Source organism: Nicotiana tomentosiformis, chromosome 4, assembly GCF_000390325.3.
Source record: "Nicotiana tomentosiformis chromosome 4, ASM39032v3, whole genome shotgun sequence".
Lineage (NCBI taxonomy): Eukaryota > Viridiplantae > Streptophyta > Magnoliopsida > Solanales > Solanaceae > Nicotiana > Nicotiana tomentosiformis.
This window is the reverse complement of record NC_090815.1, coordinates 28,742,875-28,762,738: the sequence shown is the minus strand read 5'-3', so window position 1 is coordinate 28,762,738 and position 19,864 is coordinate 28,742,875. Positions and strand designations below refer to the sequence as shown.

At 39.6% G+C, this 19,864-nt stretch overlaps 1 long non-coding RNA gene across 2 annotated transcripts; it reads right to left on the bottom strand.

Annotated features, from left to right (window-relative positions):
* Window positions 1-326: 326 nt before the first annotated feature.
* LOC104100969 (uncharacterized) lies at window positions 327-5,214 on the bottom strand. 2 transcript variants are annotated; one of them, XR_687371.4, is made up of 3 exons: window positions 4,894-5,092; window positions 2,936-2,998; window positions 327-557 (listed from the first exon to the last, which is right to left on the bottom strand). It is a non-coding gene; the product is annotated as an uncharacterized lncRNA (long non-coding RNA). The 2 variants fall into 2 exon arrangements; XR_687372.4 differs by lacking the exon at window positions 2,936-2,998 and having other exon boundaries at window positions 4,894-5,214.
* Between the last annotated feature and the right edge of the window lie 14,650 nt (window positions 5,215-19,864).

Here is a 19,864-nt window from a genome sequence, read left to right as displayed (position 1 = left end):
CGAATATAGGGATATTGTCACGGTTATGCAACTACTACCATTGTTTCATCTATGGGAACGGTTATCTATTCTGTTGGGACGGTTATAAATCGTTGTGGTACAATTATACCTGTGATTTTTTTAAGTCTATTGCAACGGTGTTTGTGATATATTGGTACAACTATCAGTATCCTATTACAACGGTTATTAGGGGATGTTATTATTAGCTAGGTCTATTGGAACGGTTATATTCTCTATTGCAACAATTCACAATTGTAATTTTTGATATTTATGGAAGCAAAAGGAGGAATATTTCCCTACGCAATGAAATTTTATACACCATAACCTATATAAACCACAAAATAAAATTAAAATACCCAACTAACATTATCCATAAACAAAAACAAAATATGAATACATTGTTTGATCAACAATTCAAAAGTTAAAATAGATGAGTTTGCATAAAAAAATAAAGTTCTAAACTAAAATATCCTTGAACATGACAATAGAAAGTCTAACAACGATCAACAACACTCAAGTAAGGTCTTCGTCACTGCTTTCATCCACAATCGATGCACCTGCAAAATACAATTAGAAATAATTGAACAATTTTTTTAAGATAATTGAATGACAATTAAGTGCGCACCAAAGCAGTCGAGGTGCAGCAACAAGTGATTGGGCAGTCAAATATGCAGATAGTTTCATGCGTGCAGGAGAAGAGAGCTGGGGTGCACAAGGTTGTGTGTTCAGATTTGGGTGTAATTGATGATTGAGCTAATTCAGTAATCAAAACAGTCGAGGTGCAGCAACATGTTCTGGATAAAACATATGGTAAAGATGTGAATGAAGAATCTCGGCAACTTCAGCAGGTGGTTCATGATAAATCTGGACAAAGTTCAACAGTAGCATCTCGATTCCTTGGTGTTTCTGATGGGACTAAAGAAGATAAGAATGAGAAGTCAGCTAACACAAGTGCTCGGAAAATTCCTAAATATCAGAACTAGGTCTCTAAGGACGCAAAACCTATAGAAACAGGTGCACAAAATAATTCACCTGATGCTCTTGATGCTGGTGCACGAACAGCTGGTTTGGATGATGTTATTGTCAATCCATCCGGTTCTAAAAGAGTGAAAACAATCATCGAAAAGAGTCTATGAGGGTGCATATTCAAACATGTTTTGAGTTGCAGATTTCATGATGATGATATCTTAAATAGTCAAGTCATACATTTTCTACTTTATCCATTACAGTTATTTGTAATGGATTATTGTATTGATGTTGCTAAGATGGTGAGTTTTTAGGTGAAGGGGCCTACTGGTGAACACATTCATGATCTTCGTTACAAAAATAAGTGAGAAGTCCGAGTTTGTAGCTCATCATGAAGCAGAGAAAGAAGAAAAACAACAGCCATGGCCAAGAAGAACTAGAGGAAACATCGCATGGTATTAGGCTACTACATAAAGTTTAAAGTTCACATGGAATCCTGTAGCATCTGAATTTTGACTTCCAAAGGAGAATTGACATTGAAGCCGTTTTCCTTGGTTGTCAAGCCCTGGGAGTGCATTTGTACTCCCACCTTGGTCATTCTCACCAATAATTTCCTCATCTGGAATCTAAAAGCAAAAAAGAAAAAGGTATTGTTTGCAAACTAGAGTTCATTTCTCTTGCTTTTAGAAAAGAAAAATCCACAATGGGTAATATCGATGAGAAATCGTCCCATAGCAAGTTCCGTAGGTGAAAAATTAACATTTAAAATACAATGACTAACTTGTGTTTGAGAAACCAAACACCATTATGCTCTCTTCGAATAACACGCATTTCTCATCAGAAAAGTAAAGCTAAAGCACACGTATTAAGATATTATTGGTGTATGCGCAATTAAATATAGATGCAAATACCAGGCAAGCTTGTGCCTTCAAATCTTCAAGATTGAAGTTCCAGTTGCTAATCCCACGTTTATATTCATTATGCACATGATGTTGAATCAAGAATAAGGTTCAACTTATAATGTTAAAAACGTTTTTTAAAGGATTGTACCTTAAATACAAGCCAAAGAAAGAGAAAAATGGTAGGAACAGATACAATTTAAGTTAGTTTCTTTTCTTTGCTTTTAAGCACAATTTGATATGTCTTGTGTCATCTGAAAGATGATGTACAGATGTAGTTAAGTTCATTTCTTTTTTACACTCTACTAGAAGCTGTATTCTTAGAACTACACATCTCTGGGTTCAATGATCAACAAATAACCTACAAGTTCAGAAAGCCTTGTCCATAAAGTGGCAATCCTACTTTTTGCTGGGCAAACATAGGGGCTTATTCTTTAGGTTCCAAATTAATATGATATTATCGTAGGTACAAAGCATAGCAAAATAATATGTATGGCGAACTAAATATGATTCCTTAATCTCTTTTCCCAGCAAACTGTCAGTATCCTGTTTTATGTCTAAGCCAGTAAAAAGTATTACCTATATTCATCTGGTATATCTAATCTAAACAGCAGGTATGAAGATGCAGGAAAGTCAATTGAGCTGCATTAAACTAGCGACTCTAAGTTGTATGAGTTACTACTTCTAGTTCTAGTTTTCTACCTATTTGGTTTCTTCTACAAATTTGCCAGAATTAAGCATTTAACATAGAAAGGGAACCAGCTTATTGCCTAATGCATGCCTATCCAATGAGTGTGAGTGTGTGTGTGTGTGTGTGTGTGTGTGTGTGTGTGTGTGTGTGTGTGTGTGTGTGTGTGTGTGTGAGAGAGAGAGAGAGAGCAAGCAGGATCTGAATATATACTTTAAGACAACGATATACATACCATACCATATACTATCACTCATGCACGTCTAATAACCCTTATGATTACAAATTCACAAATTCCAGTTCTAATATATAATTTAGTATAAAGATATCAAATCATCATAGTCTTCTTCTAGTGACGTTGCCTATGGTTATGGCACAGAACCTGTGACATTTCTTCTTTCTGCCCATCTGGTATCTTCTTTTGTGCTAGCATGTCTTCTTTTCTCTACAATTAAGAAAGGTTCTTGTTACCATAGAAATATTGAGGTTGTGTTATCATCTAGATGGAACATATATGGCTTCAAAGAGGAAGATTAGGGCATTTGAAGGCATGAGAAGGCAGCTAAAACAAGTGCTCGGCAAATTCCTAAATATCTACTACTAAAAAAATCAGGTTTTAGCGACGGACAAATTCTGTAGCTAAACAGAAAAATCCATCGCTAATCTCATTTAGCGATGGATTAGCAACGGATTAGTAAGAAATTCTGCTAGCTACGAGCGTTTTAACGACGGATTAGCGACGACGTTCATAGTTGATTCTAATTTTTTTTTGTAGTGATCAGAACCATGTCTCTAAGGACGCAGAACCTATAGAAACAGGCGCACAATATTAGTTTTTTAACCATTTTTCTCATGTAAATCTAAGTTTGAAACAAAGTTCTTAGTCACTAAGTACACTGATACCACTTGCAATAGATACTGCAATACAGAAACTGCCACCATTGGTGCTGCAATATGAGTCAACTTCCCAGTTCTTCATAATAAGTATCACATTCCCTTGATATTATTAATCTGCTGTTTTCTCCATTTTCCAGCCATTTAAACCAAACTGTTAAACTTTGGAGAACAACCTTCTTTTGTTGGAAGGCATGGAAGCAAAATTAATATAATCGCACATGATTCGTTTTCACTATCTAAGGGCTCAAGTGTTTTGGCTAAAATTTACCAACTGAGGATTAAGAACTCCTACAACAACTACTATTATGCCTCAATTACAAGCAAGTTGAAGTTCGCTATATCTATCCTCACTGACCATATAAACTCGTCTCAACAGAAACAGTTCTTCCATGGATTCAACCTTGTTTAAATTTGAAAACATTAGCTACAGATATATGCCGCAGCTCTGATTTCAATTGGATTGTACATACCAACTTATAAGTTCATCGTATTAGGTGTTTCCATGTCTTCTATCCATAGCACCTTTCATTTGCTTAAAAGTTTACTGTACATATAATAGTTTAAGGACTTGAGTCTTGTACCTTTACATTTTATAATGAAGTTGACAGGACTAGAATTAGGCCGTCTTTTCTGCCTTTGCTTAGAAAGAGGTTTGGATATTCACTGTTCTAGGAAAGTTCTACTATTGTGAGACATATTGTGACCAAATAACATCGTAAAATTGGACAAAATATGTAATTGGAAATGGGTAAATTAATTTCCTAGGTCGTAATTATAAAGAAAAGACCTCAACAGTTTACAACTTGCACAGAATGCTTATAGCTTTTCGTTCTTTGCACTAAGTTATGAATTACAACTATGAGAATATGATTGACGACTACTTCCGAAAGTTTATTAGATGGATTTTAAGGATTAGATAGCATCATTTTTACCAAACAAGAAAATTTAGAAAGGCAAGCAATTTGTAGAAGAATAACCCCAATGTCTAATAGACGTAAAGGCAAATAGTTACCCGTTAGACTAAAGTACAAACATGAACGAATCTCACAATTTTAAGTGAAAGCTGCACAAGCATAATCGGACAGAAGTAAAAGAATGTGTTTATCAAAAATATTACCAGAGAAAGAAAAAAGGAGCAACGAAACGGTTTTTCTGAATAACCAAGATAGCGAACAACGAAAATCAAACATCGAACATCGATAGCAAACATCGAATAAAGAAAATCTCATGGTTTCAAACAGAAAATCAAAACCTAATAAATAAATCCCCCAATTGTGCAAACTAGAAATCACAAAATGTATCATGTAATACAAACAAAGAAGAAGTAAAATAATGGGTTTATCAAAACTATTACCAGATAAATAAAGAAAGCATAAGGGGAAAAAGAAAGCGAAAATCGAATAGTTATACAAACATCAAACAGGGGAAAAATCGATAGCCTACCTCGGAGATTGCTTGTATGTTAGCCGAAATTGGTCGTCATTCATCGGTAGTTGCCTTCCTTCGCCGGATCTGGCTGAGAGAGATGGTCGATGGTGAGGTCGATGTGTTCTGGGTTGAGGCTGAGAGAGACGATGTCTAATTCCAGGTTTTGAGAGTTAGAGAGAGTGACTGAACATTTCATAATAATGTTTTAATTTAAAATATGAAAGAGTTATTAAAATATTAATGGGGTCATTTATTTTGTTTTTGTTTTTAATAAATATGTAGGAGGGAAAAGTAAACCGTTCCAATATACTTTTATGTTATCAAACCGTTCCCACAGGTAACTCTATCATATCGCCTTTACAAACCGTCTTCATATATTTACTTATGGTGACAGTTATTATATTATTGGAACGTTTATTCTTCAGATGTGTCCCAAAATCCTTTTGACTCTATTGGAACGGTTAAAACCGTTCCAGTATATGATCTATTGTATCTATTGTAACAGTTATAAAATCGTTTCACAATAATCGTTCCAAACAAAATTATTTTTTAGTAGTGAATTATCCTCCTAACTAGGTTTAATTAATGATTCAACAAGCCTCTTTCGATTACTAAGAAGAATTAATGAACTCAACCAACAATATAATGCAAAGATATCACCAGTTATGCCTCTCTCGATTACATGAACTAGTGAATATAGATGCAACAATTAAATCATCCAAAAACGCTTCAATACATAAAACTAGAGTTATAATCCATAAACAATCATCAATACACCAAATCCATAAAACCCTAAAGAGAAATACTCCGTAGATATGGAGCAATTCATCACAAATATAATTAAAGTATTGTAAAACATAAATTTGATCCAAACTCGGGTTTTGAGTGAGGAAGGAATGTTGAAATCCTTGTGTTTTTGCTCCTCCAACTCCTCCTTAGCTTCCTTAGGTCTAAAGTGTGTCAAAAGTCCAGAAAATACAAATTTTTGTTCCATGTATTTATACCAAGTAGGGTTAGGGCCAAAAATAATCACCATTTCCTAGCCGAAATAGGAAAACGTGCAAACTTATTGCTTTTCATGCGCCGCACTATGCGTAGCAGGGTGTGTAGCATTAGTGCTTTTTCTTGTCAGACCACAGAAACCCAGCCTCTGAACTTCATCAATTCGTGACACAAAATTACACTGATGTGTCGCATAGTGCGTTGCCTAGTGTGTCACACTAGTGCATTTCTTTAGTTATTTCTTCTTTCTTGATTTTTGTAGTCCAGAATTGATCCTCGGCCCCGAACGCAATCTCAGCTTAATCCCTTGGGCTTTTACTCAGATTTCAAAGCTTCAAATAGCTCGAATTAGTTCCACAACATCTACATAACTCGAAATCACTCTTACAAGGTATAAAACATAATTTCGATCCAAACTCGAGTCTTGAGTGAGGAAGGAATGATGAAATCCTTGTGCTTTTGCTCCTCCAACTCCTCCTTAGCTTCCTTAGGTCTAAAGTATGTCAAAAGTCCAGAAAATACCGTTTTTCTACGTATTTATAACAAGTAGGGTCGGGCCCAAACGAAATCACCCTTTCCTAGCTGAAATAGGAAAGCTTGCAAACTTATTGCTTTTTATGCGTCGCCCTATGCGTAGAATTCGTGCTTTTTCTTGTTAGATCACAGAAACCCAGCTTTTGAACTTCGTCAATTCCTGACACAAAATTACACTGTTGCGTCGCACTAGTGCATTTCTTTAGCTGTTACGTTTTCCTTGATTTTTGACATCCAGAAGTGATCCTCGACCCCCGAAGACGATCCTGGCTTAATTCCTTGGCCTTTTACTCAGACTTCAAAGCTCCAAATAGCTTGAATTAGTTCAACAACATCTACATAACTCGAAATTACTCCTACAAGGCATAAAACACATAATAAGTGCAAAACACTAGAAATTAAAGCTCAACACAAGTAAAGTGCAGTGAATTAGAGTGCAATAAGCGACTATAACACGAGATTATAGCCTACCATCAATATGTACAATATCAGAGGGTGATTCTAAGGCCTGCGAATGTGACGGCAGATTTACCTTGAGTCTCCACAGCAAAACCCGAACAGCAAGCTATTGATCAACCGACTCCGAAATACACGGATCTGCATAAAAATGTGCAGAAAGCGTAGCATGAGTACACCATAGCGGTACCCAGTAAGTATCAAGACTAACCTCGGTAGAGTAGTGACGAGGGACAATCAAGACACCTACTAGACTAAATAACCTGAACAAGTATGAAGGTGAACTATTAGGGAAACAATGTTAATATAAAGCTAAGCATGGTAAGGAAGACAAAATAATACTCGCAATGAAATACTAGAAACAACAATTAGCAACAAGAAGCAAACAGGTAACAATGTTGTAGAGTAAGATGAACACAGTCTAAAACTGGTGAAACCAAATAAAGAAAAACAAGTAACAACTCATTAAGAACCACTGTTTTATACTAGACTTATTCAAGAACTTCCACGAGGCACCAAACCTCTTACAAATTACGGGTCCCAATTCATAAACACTAATCACTTGGCATCTTGTGCCCACGTTACAATTTATAACTGCACGGGCGACTCATGTGCCAAGAGAGTGACAATATCCAATATCCACACGGACCACTCACGTGCCAATAATAATAATGACTCATGACTGCACGGACAACTCACGTGCCAACAAGATAACTCTCACACAGAAGGAAAGTACACGAGAGTACATGTAAATGGTCAATAACATCACGATTCATCTTTTTAAACTGATATGGGTGATTGAATTACGTGTATGCTTGTGCAAGTGTCCTATCACAATTCAAGTCAACAAGTGAGAGTAAAGGCAATGAATAACACATAAGAAACGATCACCACAAAATGTACACAGTATAACTCACACAAGGTAGGCACACCACTACATAAATATTAACAATCACAATGCCCATAGGTCATCACAAGTCATCACAAATCATTCCCCAACATAACCCACTTTTTCTCGCCACATGCATAATAAAAAGTAAATACCCGCCTTGTCTTGTCGCACGCGCATAATAATATCACACCTTGTCTCGCCACATGCGCAAATTCACATATATATCCTGCCTTGTCACACCGCATGTGCAAATATCAATAGTAACAACAGCACAGATAACTCACGTGTAAACACCCCGACAATCCTCTCAACAATACCACGTGTGCCAAAACATAAAAACGCAATAAAATGACCTTCACAACATGTGCACATATGCACAACATTTCCTCAAAATAGTTTCAATACCACAACCATGCATAGCCCTCAAATCAACAACACTGAGTACAACAGCAACAATAACAATAACTCGAGAATACGATAAGTAAATCAACACAAGAACTTCAAAACACAAAGAAACGGAAGAACGAGCTCACAAAGAAAGACACAACAAGGAATAATGGTCTCAATAATAATAGATCAACAAGGGAGAGATAATGTGTATCAACGATTCCACAAAAGTTCAATTTGACGATAAGAGAGAGCATGAATCAATGACCCCAAATAAGAATACGTCAATGATAAAAGGGATAACAAAACATCAATTAAGGCTAAGCAATTACAGAAGAGATAAGAAAAACTTCAATTAAGGTTAAGCAATTACGGAAGAGATAATAATAGCTTTAATTAAGGTTAAGCAATTACAGAAGAAATAATAATAACTTCAATTAAGATTAAATAATTACGAAAGAAAAAATAATAACTTCAACTAAGGTTAAGCAATTACGTAAGAAATAATAATAACTTCAATTAAGGTTAAGCAATTACAGAAGAAATAATAATAACTTCAATTAAGGTTATGCAATTACGGAAGAGATAGCATGGCAATAAAAGAGGCAACAACTTTAGTTAAGGCACATAAAAGTTTAATTGGAAATCAGGGTAGAACATAAATCAATTAATCCCAAATAAGACTCGTAAGGGTGAATTTAGTAAAGGGAGGATTTAACATGACAAAACAACTTCACATCTAATGAACATAAGAACCTAACCCTAAACAGTCCAATTCCCACAATTAAGCCCGAGTACGTACTTGTCCCCTCGTGTACACGGCCTTCACATGACACAATTAGCACATATGACTCAAATTCTAATGGGTAGTTCCCTCATACAAAGTTAGACAAGATACTTACCTCAAAGGAGCTAGATCGATACTCAAAAATGACCTTCTCGAGTGAAACACCCTCAAAGGAGCTACTGAGCAAACGCGAAGGAAAAAATCTTCCAAGCTACGTGATCGCGAGCTCCTATTCACGAACACAAATATCAATACTACCTTCCACCAAATTACACTACGCGAACTCCGTTGTTTCATCGCGAATGCGATGAAGAACACCAAATACCAGCAAAACAACAGTCCAACAACATGGAGAAATGGCCCGTAGCTAATCCGAAACATACCCGAGCCCCCCGCGACCTTATCCGAACATACCAACAAGTCCTATAACATAACACAGACCTACTCTAGGACTCAAACCACATCAAACAATATCGAAACTATGAATCACACCACGAATCGAACTTATGAATTTCCAAATCTCCCAACTTCCAAAACGCATGTTGAAACATATCAAAGCAACTCGTAATGACTTCAAATTTTGCATGCAAGTCCCAAATGACATAAAAAAGATAATTCAACTCTCAGAAATAGAATCCAAGCCCGATATCAACAAAGTCAAACTCCCAGTCAAACCTCCCAATATTCCAAAACTTCAACTTTCCAATTTTTGCTGAAATGCTTCAAATTACTTTTCGGACCTCCAACATCCAAATACGGATGCACGCCTAAGTCAAAAATCACCATACGAAGCTATTGAAATCATCTAAATTCCATTACGGAGTCGTCTACACAAAAGTCAAACTCTGGTCAACTCTTACCGCTTAAGCTTCTAAAATAAGAATCCTTCTTCCAAATTGATGCTGAATCGTCTGAAATCCGAACTCGGCCATACACGCAAGTCATAACATATAATAAGAAGATGCTCAAGCCCTTAAGCCACTGAACGGGATGCTAATTCTAAAAATGACCAGTCAGGTCGTTAAAAGAAGGATTGGACTTATAAGGAGGAGCCGGTGGCTATTCTAGCCCAACAGGTCCGGAAGTTGGGGTTTAAGAGTTATCCTTTAGATAGAGTCAGTGGAGAGATCAGTCGATTGAGGTAGTCACGTGGGAGTCCGAGTCGGACATGTGAAGTAGATACCCACACCTTTTTACCAGTCTAGGTACCTTTCTATGTATATTCGAGGACGAATGTTTGTTTTAGAGGTGGAGAATATGATGACCTGATAGGTTATTTTGAGATTTAGTCCTTATTTTCGTATTTCGAGACCTCAAATATCTCCATTTAGTATTTCTCAATTTGCATGCGCAGTCCAAGCTTTTTTCTAGAAAATTTCTTGGTGAAAAATTTAAGAATAATTTGAATTTCTATCTTTGAAATGACTTGATTTGATCACGGTCAACATTTTTTGTAAACAGAACCGGATCCATGTTTAGACGATCCCGGTGGGTCCATACCATGATTTGGAACTTGGTCGTATGCCCGAAATTTAATTCGGAAGTCCCTATCTTGTTTTAACTCAGTTTGCCGAAAACTAGCAATTTTGAAAGTTAAAGAATTTTAGACCGAAAGCTGACTTCTTAGTTAACGGCTTTGGATTTTAATGTTAAAACTTGGGATATATCCATATTTTTATTTGAAACTTGTCTGCAAAATTTGGTAATTTGATCACGCGAGCGAGATCATATGATGTTATTACACTTGTGTGCATGTTTGGGTTGGAGCATGAGGGCTCAGGTGAGTTTCTAACTTGTTTCTGATGAGTTTGGTTAATGATGGACTAGCTGGTGCACTGCTATTGCTGGTGCTGGACTGCAGATCTCACATTTACAAGGTCTGGCTCGCAAATGCAAGCCTCGCTTTTGTGATCACCTCATCTTATTTGCGAGTATGGGATGGGGACTGGTGATGGTAGGCTAAAATTACGTATTTTAGTCGTTTATTGCACTCTAGTTTACTGCACTTTATTCATGTTTGAGATTTAATTGATAGTGTTTTGCACTTATTATGTGTTTTATTCCTTTTAGGAGTGATTTTGAGTGATGAAGATGTTATGGAATGAATTTAAGCTATTTGGAGCTTTGACGTCTAAGTAAAATCCCAAGGGATTAAGCCGGGATCGTGTTCGGGGGTCGAGGACCAAGTCTGGATGTCAAAATGCAAGAAAAATTTATACTCTGAGAAATCCTCACTACCACGACACGTGGGGCGACGCGGCTGTAGAAAAATTATTATTGCCTGTCAGAATTAGCCACTAATGCCACACATGGCGTGTCGCCACATGCGGCGCGCCTGTGCAATGTTTACATCGTGAAAATCCAATTTCGGCTAGGAGAAGGTGGTTTCGTCTGGGTCTGACCCTACTTGGTATAAATAAATGGGAAAATATTATTTTCTGCACTTTTTACACATATTCGACCTAAGGAAGGCTAAGGAGGAGTTGTAAGAACTCAAGCACAAATATTTCATCATTCCTTCCTCACTCAAGACACTAGTTTGGATTGAATTTATGTTTTCCTATACTTTAATTTTATTTGTGATGAATTTGTCCATATCTATGGAATAGTTCTCTTTAGAGTTTGATGAATTTTGTGTATTGATGATTGTTTGTGGATTATAACTCTAGTTTTATGTATTGAATCATTTTGGATGATTTAATTGTTGCATCTATATTCACTTGTTCATGTAATCGAGAGAGGCATAACTTGTGATATTATTGCATGATATTGTTAGTTGAGTTCATTAATTATTCTTAGTAATCAAAAGAGGCTAGTTGAATCATTGATTAAACCTAGTTAGGAGGATAATCGAGAGAGGTTATCCTAAAGACCAATCCACTACGCATTCTTGCATATCTTCACGTTCTTAAATTGGTTCATCTTGTGAGGTTAAGACATAATCGAGAGAGGAGTTTTTGCTGAACGTTTGAACTAATAATTGAGTCAATTCGAGAGACTCACTTAAAACATTAGAAGTGAATTACCTACAGTTAGATCCCAAAGAATTATCTTGGACATATCCTATCAATCCATATCTTCTCCCGTTGATAACTTCCTTTCTTACCTTTGTTGCAATTGTCATTAGTCAATAGCTTTAGCTTCTTAGTTAATTTTAGTTAGACGTCTTATAATCTCAATTGTTGATCATCTTGGATAGCAACCAAGTTAGAAACTATAAGAACACTGTTTAAATCCAATCCTTGTGTATATGATATTATATTATACTATATTTGATTAGCGAGCATAATTTAGGTGTGTGTTTCGAGCTCGTCAATTGGGGTTCTTACATTAGCAAGAAAAGAGTCATACTGGCGATGTGTCCTTTGTCCACATTTGCGACTCTGTCATTGCAATTGCGATGCTATGTTGTCATGGCCCAAAACCTAACATATCGTAATGGCGCCTATCGATGGTACTAGGCAAGCCGTCATTCCCAAATTACTCCAGTAATTTAATAGAAAAGGTAGTTTCAAACTTTTTCATATCAGAAATTTTTCATAAAAACCAAAGTTGAACTCAATATAGAATCAAAATGCGGAAACTAGCCCCAAACATCAGGGTGTCACATAGTCATGAGCATCTAGATAACCAAACTAATACAACCAGTGTCTAAGTATCAATACAAGATAGAAAGAAATATAGAAGGAGAGATAAGATCCTACGGATGCCGGCAGCTACCTCGTAGTCTCCGGTACTCGATCGCGCCCTAACTCAATGACCTCAGTGATCAAACACACCTGGATCTGCACATGAAGTGCATTGTGTAGCATGAGTACAACCAACTCAGCAAGTAATAGAAATAAATAAGGAACTGAGAAATAGTGACGAGCTATACAGTACATTTCATTTTCAATAATTCCATCAAACAATAGACATACTTTCAAATCCGGCAGTTTAAGTCAAATCAGTTTTATACATTGAAAGTGCAGGTACTCCGGATATAGAAACTTTCAGAAATTTCACAATAATGACAGATAGAAACTAAGTGCATCAACAATTGAAAAGCAACTACAACCTCTCAGGGCAACAGTCACTCAAACCCTCAACAACTCGGCACCCAACTCTCAGCCCTCAATGCACACACTCAATAGGTACCTGCGCTCACTGGGGTGTTCAGACGCATGAGGGGCTCCTACAGTCCAAGCGCTATAATCTTCATAGACAACTCACGTGTTGCACGGACAACACACGTGCCATAGTATAAATATCTGGATCCACATGGATAACTCACGTGCCCTAGTATAAATATAAGGATCCGCACGGATAACTCACGTGTTGTACGGACAACTCACGTACCATAGAACAATACCTCACAACTAGGCCTTCGGCCTTACTCAGTCATGAACCTCTCTAGTCTCATAGCTCTCAATAAAGAAAGGAAAAACAACCCAAATCAAAGTGTTACAGTATATCATCAGGGAAAAATAACAGAGACTAGGTAAACATGTACAAGAATCACTATGACTGAATATAACTACCCTGAGAAAGAATATAGCCTAAGCATGATTTCTAACATGAAAGGCAGTCAAGTTCTAGTAGACAGGAATGCATTTAAACACAAATAGAGGATATTAGACTTCACAGTCTCCCGGGACGGACCAAGTCTCAATCCCTCACGACGTACACCCACATGCCCGTCACCTAGCATGGGTTCCACCTTCAAACATTCACATTATACCAAACTCTGGGTTTCATACCCTCAAGACCAGATTTAAAATTGTTACTTACCTCAACAGCATAGAACACCTACTCTGAAATGCCCTTTCCTCTCGAACCGACCTCCAAATTATCCGAATCTAGCCACAAGCAATAACATACGATCAATATAAGCTAAAGGAATGAATCCCATAAGGAAAATACCAATTTATAGGCCAAATCCCCAAAATTCACTCAAACCCGGCCCCTAGGCCCACATCTCGAAATCTGACAAAATTCATAAAACCCGAAATCTCATTCACTCACAAGTCTACCCATACTAAATTTATCAAAATCCGACATCATTTGGTCCCTCAAATTCCTCTTTCCAAAATCCCAAGCCCTAACCCCTTATTTCACTTCAAACATCTTACTAATTATGTGGGAAATTAACGGGAAAACACCATAGCTAATGAAAATAGAGCTCAAGCAACTTACCTCAGTGAATATCCATGAATCCCCTTCAAATATCACTCCAGAAGCTCCAAGGTCCGACTTGAAAATGGTGGAAATGAACAAAAATTCGTGAAGTCTTCTATCTATAGGTTCTGCCTAGGTTTTCGCACCTGCAGCTCAAAAATGCGCACCTGCGGAGCCGCTTTTGCGTACAAATCTCCGTATCTACAGAAAATCACTTAAGTTCCCATCTCCACACCTGCGTACCATATCCGCTTCTGTGACCTCACAAGTGCGAAAAGACCTCACACCTACGGCCACTGCCAGTCCTCCTCACTTCTGTATCTGCGACTCCGCCTCGCATCTGCAGGATCGCAGATGAGACCAATCTTACGCACCTGCGGTTCCATCCCAGGTCCTCTATGTTGGCATCTGCGGCTCACCAAGTGCACCAGTAACCTCGCACTTGCGGCTCTCTCTCCGCAGGTGCGGAAATACAAGTAGCAGCAACTTCAGCTGCATTTTTCCAACTTCAAACAATCCGTTAACCACCCGGACTCACCCTGAGCCCCTCGGGACCTCAACCAAACATACCAACAAGTAATATATTAATTTACAAACTTAGAAAAATCATCAAATCACTCAAAGCAATATCAAAACACCAAATTACCCTCGGATTCAAGCCTAAGAACTTCTAACTTCCCAAATTCCGCAAACGACGCCGAAACCTACCAAACTACGTCCGAATGACCTCAAATTTTACACACACGTAAAAAAATGACACCACAAACCTACTCCAACTTCTGGAAATCCATTCCGACCCCGATATCAATTTTTTCACTGCCGACCGAAATCGCCAAATTTCCAACTTTTGCCAATTCAAGCCTAATTCCACTACGAACCTCCAAATCACATTCCGGATGCACTCCTAAGTCTAAAATCACCTAACGGAGCTAACAGAACCATCAAAATTCAAATCCGATATCATTTACACATAAGTCAACATACGGTTAACCTTTTTAACTTAAGATTCTACTTTAGAGACTAAGTGTCTCAATCCATTACGAAACCACTCCGGACCTGAACCAATTAACCCGGTATATCATAATATAGTTGAAAAGTACAAAAGGAAGCAAAAATGGGGGGAAATGGGGCTATAACTCTCAAAATGACCGCCCGGGTCGTTACATCCTCCCCATCTTAAACAAATGTTCATCCTCGAATGGGTCTAGAAACATTCCTGGAGTCTCAAATAGGTGTGGATATCTGCTCCGCATCTCCCACTCGGTCTCCCAGGTGGCCTCCTCCATATGCTGACCTTTCCACTGCACCTTCACTGAAGCTATGTCCTTTAACCTCATCTTCCTAACCTGCCGATCCAAAATGGCCATCGGCTCCACATCATAAGTCATATCACGCTCCAACTGAACCGTGCTGAAGTCCAAAACATGGGACGGATCGCCAACATACTTCCAGAGCATGGAAACATGAAACACTGGATGCACGCTCGACAAGCTGGGGGTGGCAAGGTAAGCTTATAAGCCACCTCCCCTATCCTCTGAAGCACCTCAAAAGGCCCAATGAATCGGGGGCTCAACTTGCCCCTCTTCCCAAACCTAATAACACCCTTCATGGGTGATACCTTCAACAAAACCTTCTCCCCAACCATAAAAGACACATCACGGACGTTCCTGTCCGCTAGCTCTTTTGCCTAGACCGTGCCGTGCGAAGCCGCTCCTGAATCAATTTCACCTTATCTAATGCATCTTGGACCAAATCTGTACCCAAGAGCCTAGCCTCACCCTACTCAAACCATCCTACCAGAGATCTACACCTCCTCCCATATAAAGCCTCGTACGGAGCAATCTGAATACTCGACTGGTAACTGTTGTTATATGCAAACTCTGCAAGTGGAAAGAACTGGTCCCATGAACCCCCAAAGTCCATGACACAAGCGCGCAACATATCCTTCAATATCTAAATAGTGCGCTCGGACTGCCTGTTCATCTAAGGGTGAAAAGTTGTGCTCAACTCAACCTGAGTACCCAACTTTCGCTGCACTGCCCTCCAAAATTGTGATGTGAACTGAGTACCTCTATCTGAAATGATGGAAACTAGAATACCATGCAGGTGAACAACCTCTCATATATAAATCTCAGTCAACCGCTCTGAAGTGTAAGTAGTTCCAACTAGAATGAAGTACGTGGACTTGGTCAGCCGATCCATAATTACCCAAATGGCATCAAACTTCCTCGAAGTCCGTGGAAGCCCAACTATGAAGTCAATGGTCATCCGCTCCCACTTCCACTTTGGGATCTCTAACCTCTGAAGCAAGCCACCCGGTCTCAGATACTCATCCTTAACTTGCTGACAGTTGAGACACCGAGCCACAAACCTAACTATATCCTTCTTCATTCGCCTCCACCAATAGTGCTGCCTCAAATCTTGGTACATCTTTGCTACACCCGGATGGATGGAATACCGCGAGCTGTGGGCCTCCTCAAGAATCAACTCCCTGAGCCAATCTATATTAAGCACACATATTTGGCCCTGCATCCTCAACACGCCGTCATCACCAATGGTCACATCCCTAGTATCACCTTGCTGAACCCTGTCATGAAGAACGATCAGGTGGGGGTCATCATACTGACGCTCCCTGATACGATCATAAAGAGAAGGCCTGGAGACCACACAAGTCAATACCCGACTCGGCTCAGAAATATCCAATATGACAAGTTGGCCCACTAAAGCCTGAACATATAATGCCAAGGGTCTCTTTGCTGCTGGGAGATATGCAAAACTCCCCAAACTCTCTGCCCGATGACTCAAAGCATCGGCCACCATATTGGCCTTCCCCGAATGGTACAAAATAGTGATATCGTAGTACTTAAGAAACTCTAACCATCTTCGCTGACGTAAGTTATGATCCTTCTGCTTCAACAGATACTGCAAACTCCGGTAATCAGTATAGATCTCATAATGAATCCCATACAAATAATGACACCAAATCTTCAAGGCGTGAACAATGGCTGCTAACTCAAGATCATGGACAAGATAGTTATTCTCATGGGTCTTCAAATGGGGCGAGGCATAGGAAATCACCCTACCCTCCTGCATTAGAACACATTCAATACCTACCCTCGAGGCATCACAATACACGGTGTAAGAACCTGAAGCTGATGGCATAACTAACACTGGAGTTGTGGTCAAAGCAGTCTTGAGTTTCTGAAATCTCTCCTTACATTCATCTGATCACCTGAATGGAGCAATATTTTGGGTCAATTTGGTCCAGGGCGATGCAATAAATGAAAATCCCTCCACAAAGCGATAGTAATAACCCGCCAAACCAAGAAGTTCCTAATCTCCGTGACTGAGGACAGTCTAAGCCAACTCTGCACCGCATCTATCTTCTTCGGATCCACCTGAATACCCTCACTGGACACCACATGCCCCAAGAATGCTACTAAACCGAGCCAAAACTCACACTTGAAAAACTTTGCATAAAGCTTCTCCTTCCTCAATCTCTGCAATACAACTCTCAAATGCTGAGCATACTCCTCCTGGCTATGAGAGTACACCAGGATGTCATCAATGAATACTATAACAAGTGAGTCCAAATAGGGCTGGAATACACTATTCGTCAAATGCATGAATGTTGTTGGGGCATTGGTCAACCCAAAAGACATCATCAAGAACTCAAAATGGCCATAAAGGGTCCTGAAAGTTGTCTTAAGAATATCCAAACCACGAATCTTCAATTGGTGATAACCGGACCTCAAATAAATCTTGGAGAACACCCTCCCTCCCTGAAGTTGGTCAAATAAATCATCAATACGAGGCAAAGGATATTTGTTATTGACTATGACCTAGTTCAACTGCCTGTAATCAATGCACATCCTCATGGAACCATCCTTCTTCTTTACAAATAGAACCGGTGCACCCCAAGGTGATATACTAGGCCGAATAAATCCCTTATCAAGGAGTTATTGAAGTTGTTCCTTCAACTACTTCAACTCCGCCGGTGCCATATGATATGATGGAATAGAAATGGGATGAGTGCCCGATACCAGATCAATACCGAAATCAATATCCATGTCAGGCGGCATGCCCGGTAGGTTTACAGGAAACACATCGGGAAAATCCCGTACCACCGAAACAGAATCAATGGTAGGAGTCTCTGTACTAACATCCCTCACAAAAGCCAAATAAAATAGGCAACCCTTCTTAACCATACGTTGAGCCTTCAAATATGAAATCACCCTACTAGGTACATAATCTATAGAACCACTCTACTCAACCCTGAGAAATCTCGGCATCGCCAATGTCACGGTCTTAGCGTGACAATCTAGAACGGCATGACATGGAGATAACCAATCTATACCCAATATCACATCAAATTCAACCATACTGAGCAGCAAAATGTCCACTCGGGTCTCTATTCCCCCAATAGTCACCACACATGACCGATATATGCAATCCACAACAATAGTATCGCCTACGGGAGTAGATACATGAATAGATGAAACTAAAGACTCACGGGGCATCTCCAAAAAACGGGCTAAATACAAGGAAACATATGAATACGTGGAACCGGGGTCAAATAATACATAGGCATCTCTGTGACAAACTGAGACAATACATGTAATCATATCATCTAAAGCAATAGCATCTGGTCTAGTAGGGAGGACATAGAAACGGGCCTGACCACCCCCTGATCTGCCTCCCCCTCTCGGGCGACCCCTAGCTGACTGGGCTCTACCCCTAGCTGGCTGAGCTCCACCCCTGGCTAGCTGGGCGAGTGGTGGAGGAACTGGTGCTAGTGCCATCGGCTGAGTACTCCGCTGTGGAGTCCCACCCAATAGCCTAGGGCAATCTCTTATAATGTGAACAAAATATCCGCACTCGAAACAACCCCTCCTCTGATGAAACTCCTACTCGTGATGCCCAAAAGAACTACCCGGGGATATCTGAGCCGAAAAGGCATGATGAGAACCCTGCACTGGTAGTACACTGAATGATGACTAGCCTTGCTGATGACTGTGAGAACCATGGCCAGATGATGCACCACGGTGAAATGGTCGAGCTGTCTGAGCCTGTCTGAAATGATGACCTCTACCGTGTTGGAACTGACCCCTAGAAGGAGCACCGCTGAATCCACCCTGACCAAGAGGCCTCTTGGCCTCCCTCTCAACCCTCTCCTGACCGCAAACCATCTTAATCTGCCGAGCAATGTCGACAACCTCATCAAAGGTCGCACCAGACACCCTCTCTCTGGTCATAAGCAACCGTAGCTGAAAAGTGAGACCATCTATAAACCTCATGATCCTCTCCCTATATGTGGGAACCAACCATATAGCATGACAGTCCAACTCCGAGAATCGCATCTCATACTGCATCACAGACATATCACCTTGGCAAAACTGCTCAAACTGTCTGCACAACTTCTTTCTACGGGACTGAGGCACGAACTTCTCCAAAAAGACCACGGAGAACCTCTGCCAAGTAAGGGGTGATGCGCCAATAGGCTTATGCCTCTTATAAGTCTCCCACCATCTGAGTGCAGCCCCAAAAAACTAAAAAGTAGTAAATGAGACCCCACAAGTCTCCAGAATACCAGTTGTATGGAGTATCCTCTGACACCTGTCCAAGAAGTCCTGGGCATCCTCTCTCTCTGTGCCACTGAAAGGTGGAGGCTGGAGTCTCCCAAACCTCTCCAACCTATGCTGATCATCCTCAGGCATAGCAAGAACCACATAATCCTAAGCAGTTGCAATCGGCTGGGCTGGTGGTGCCTC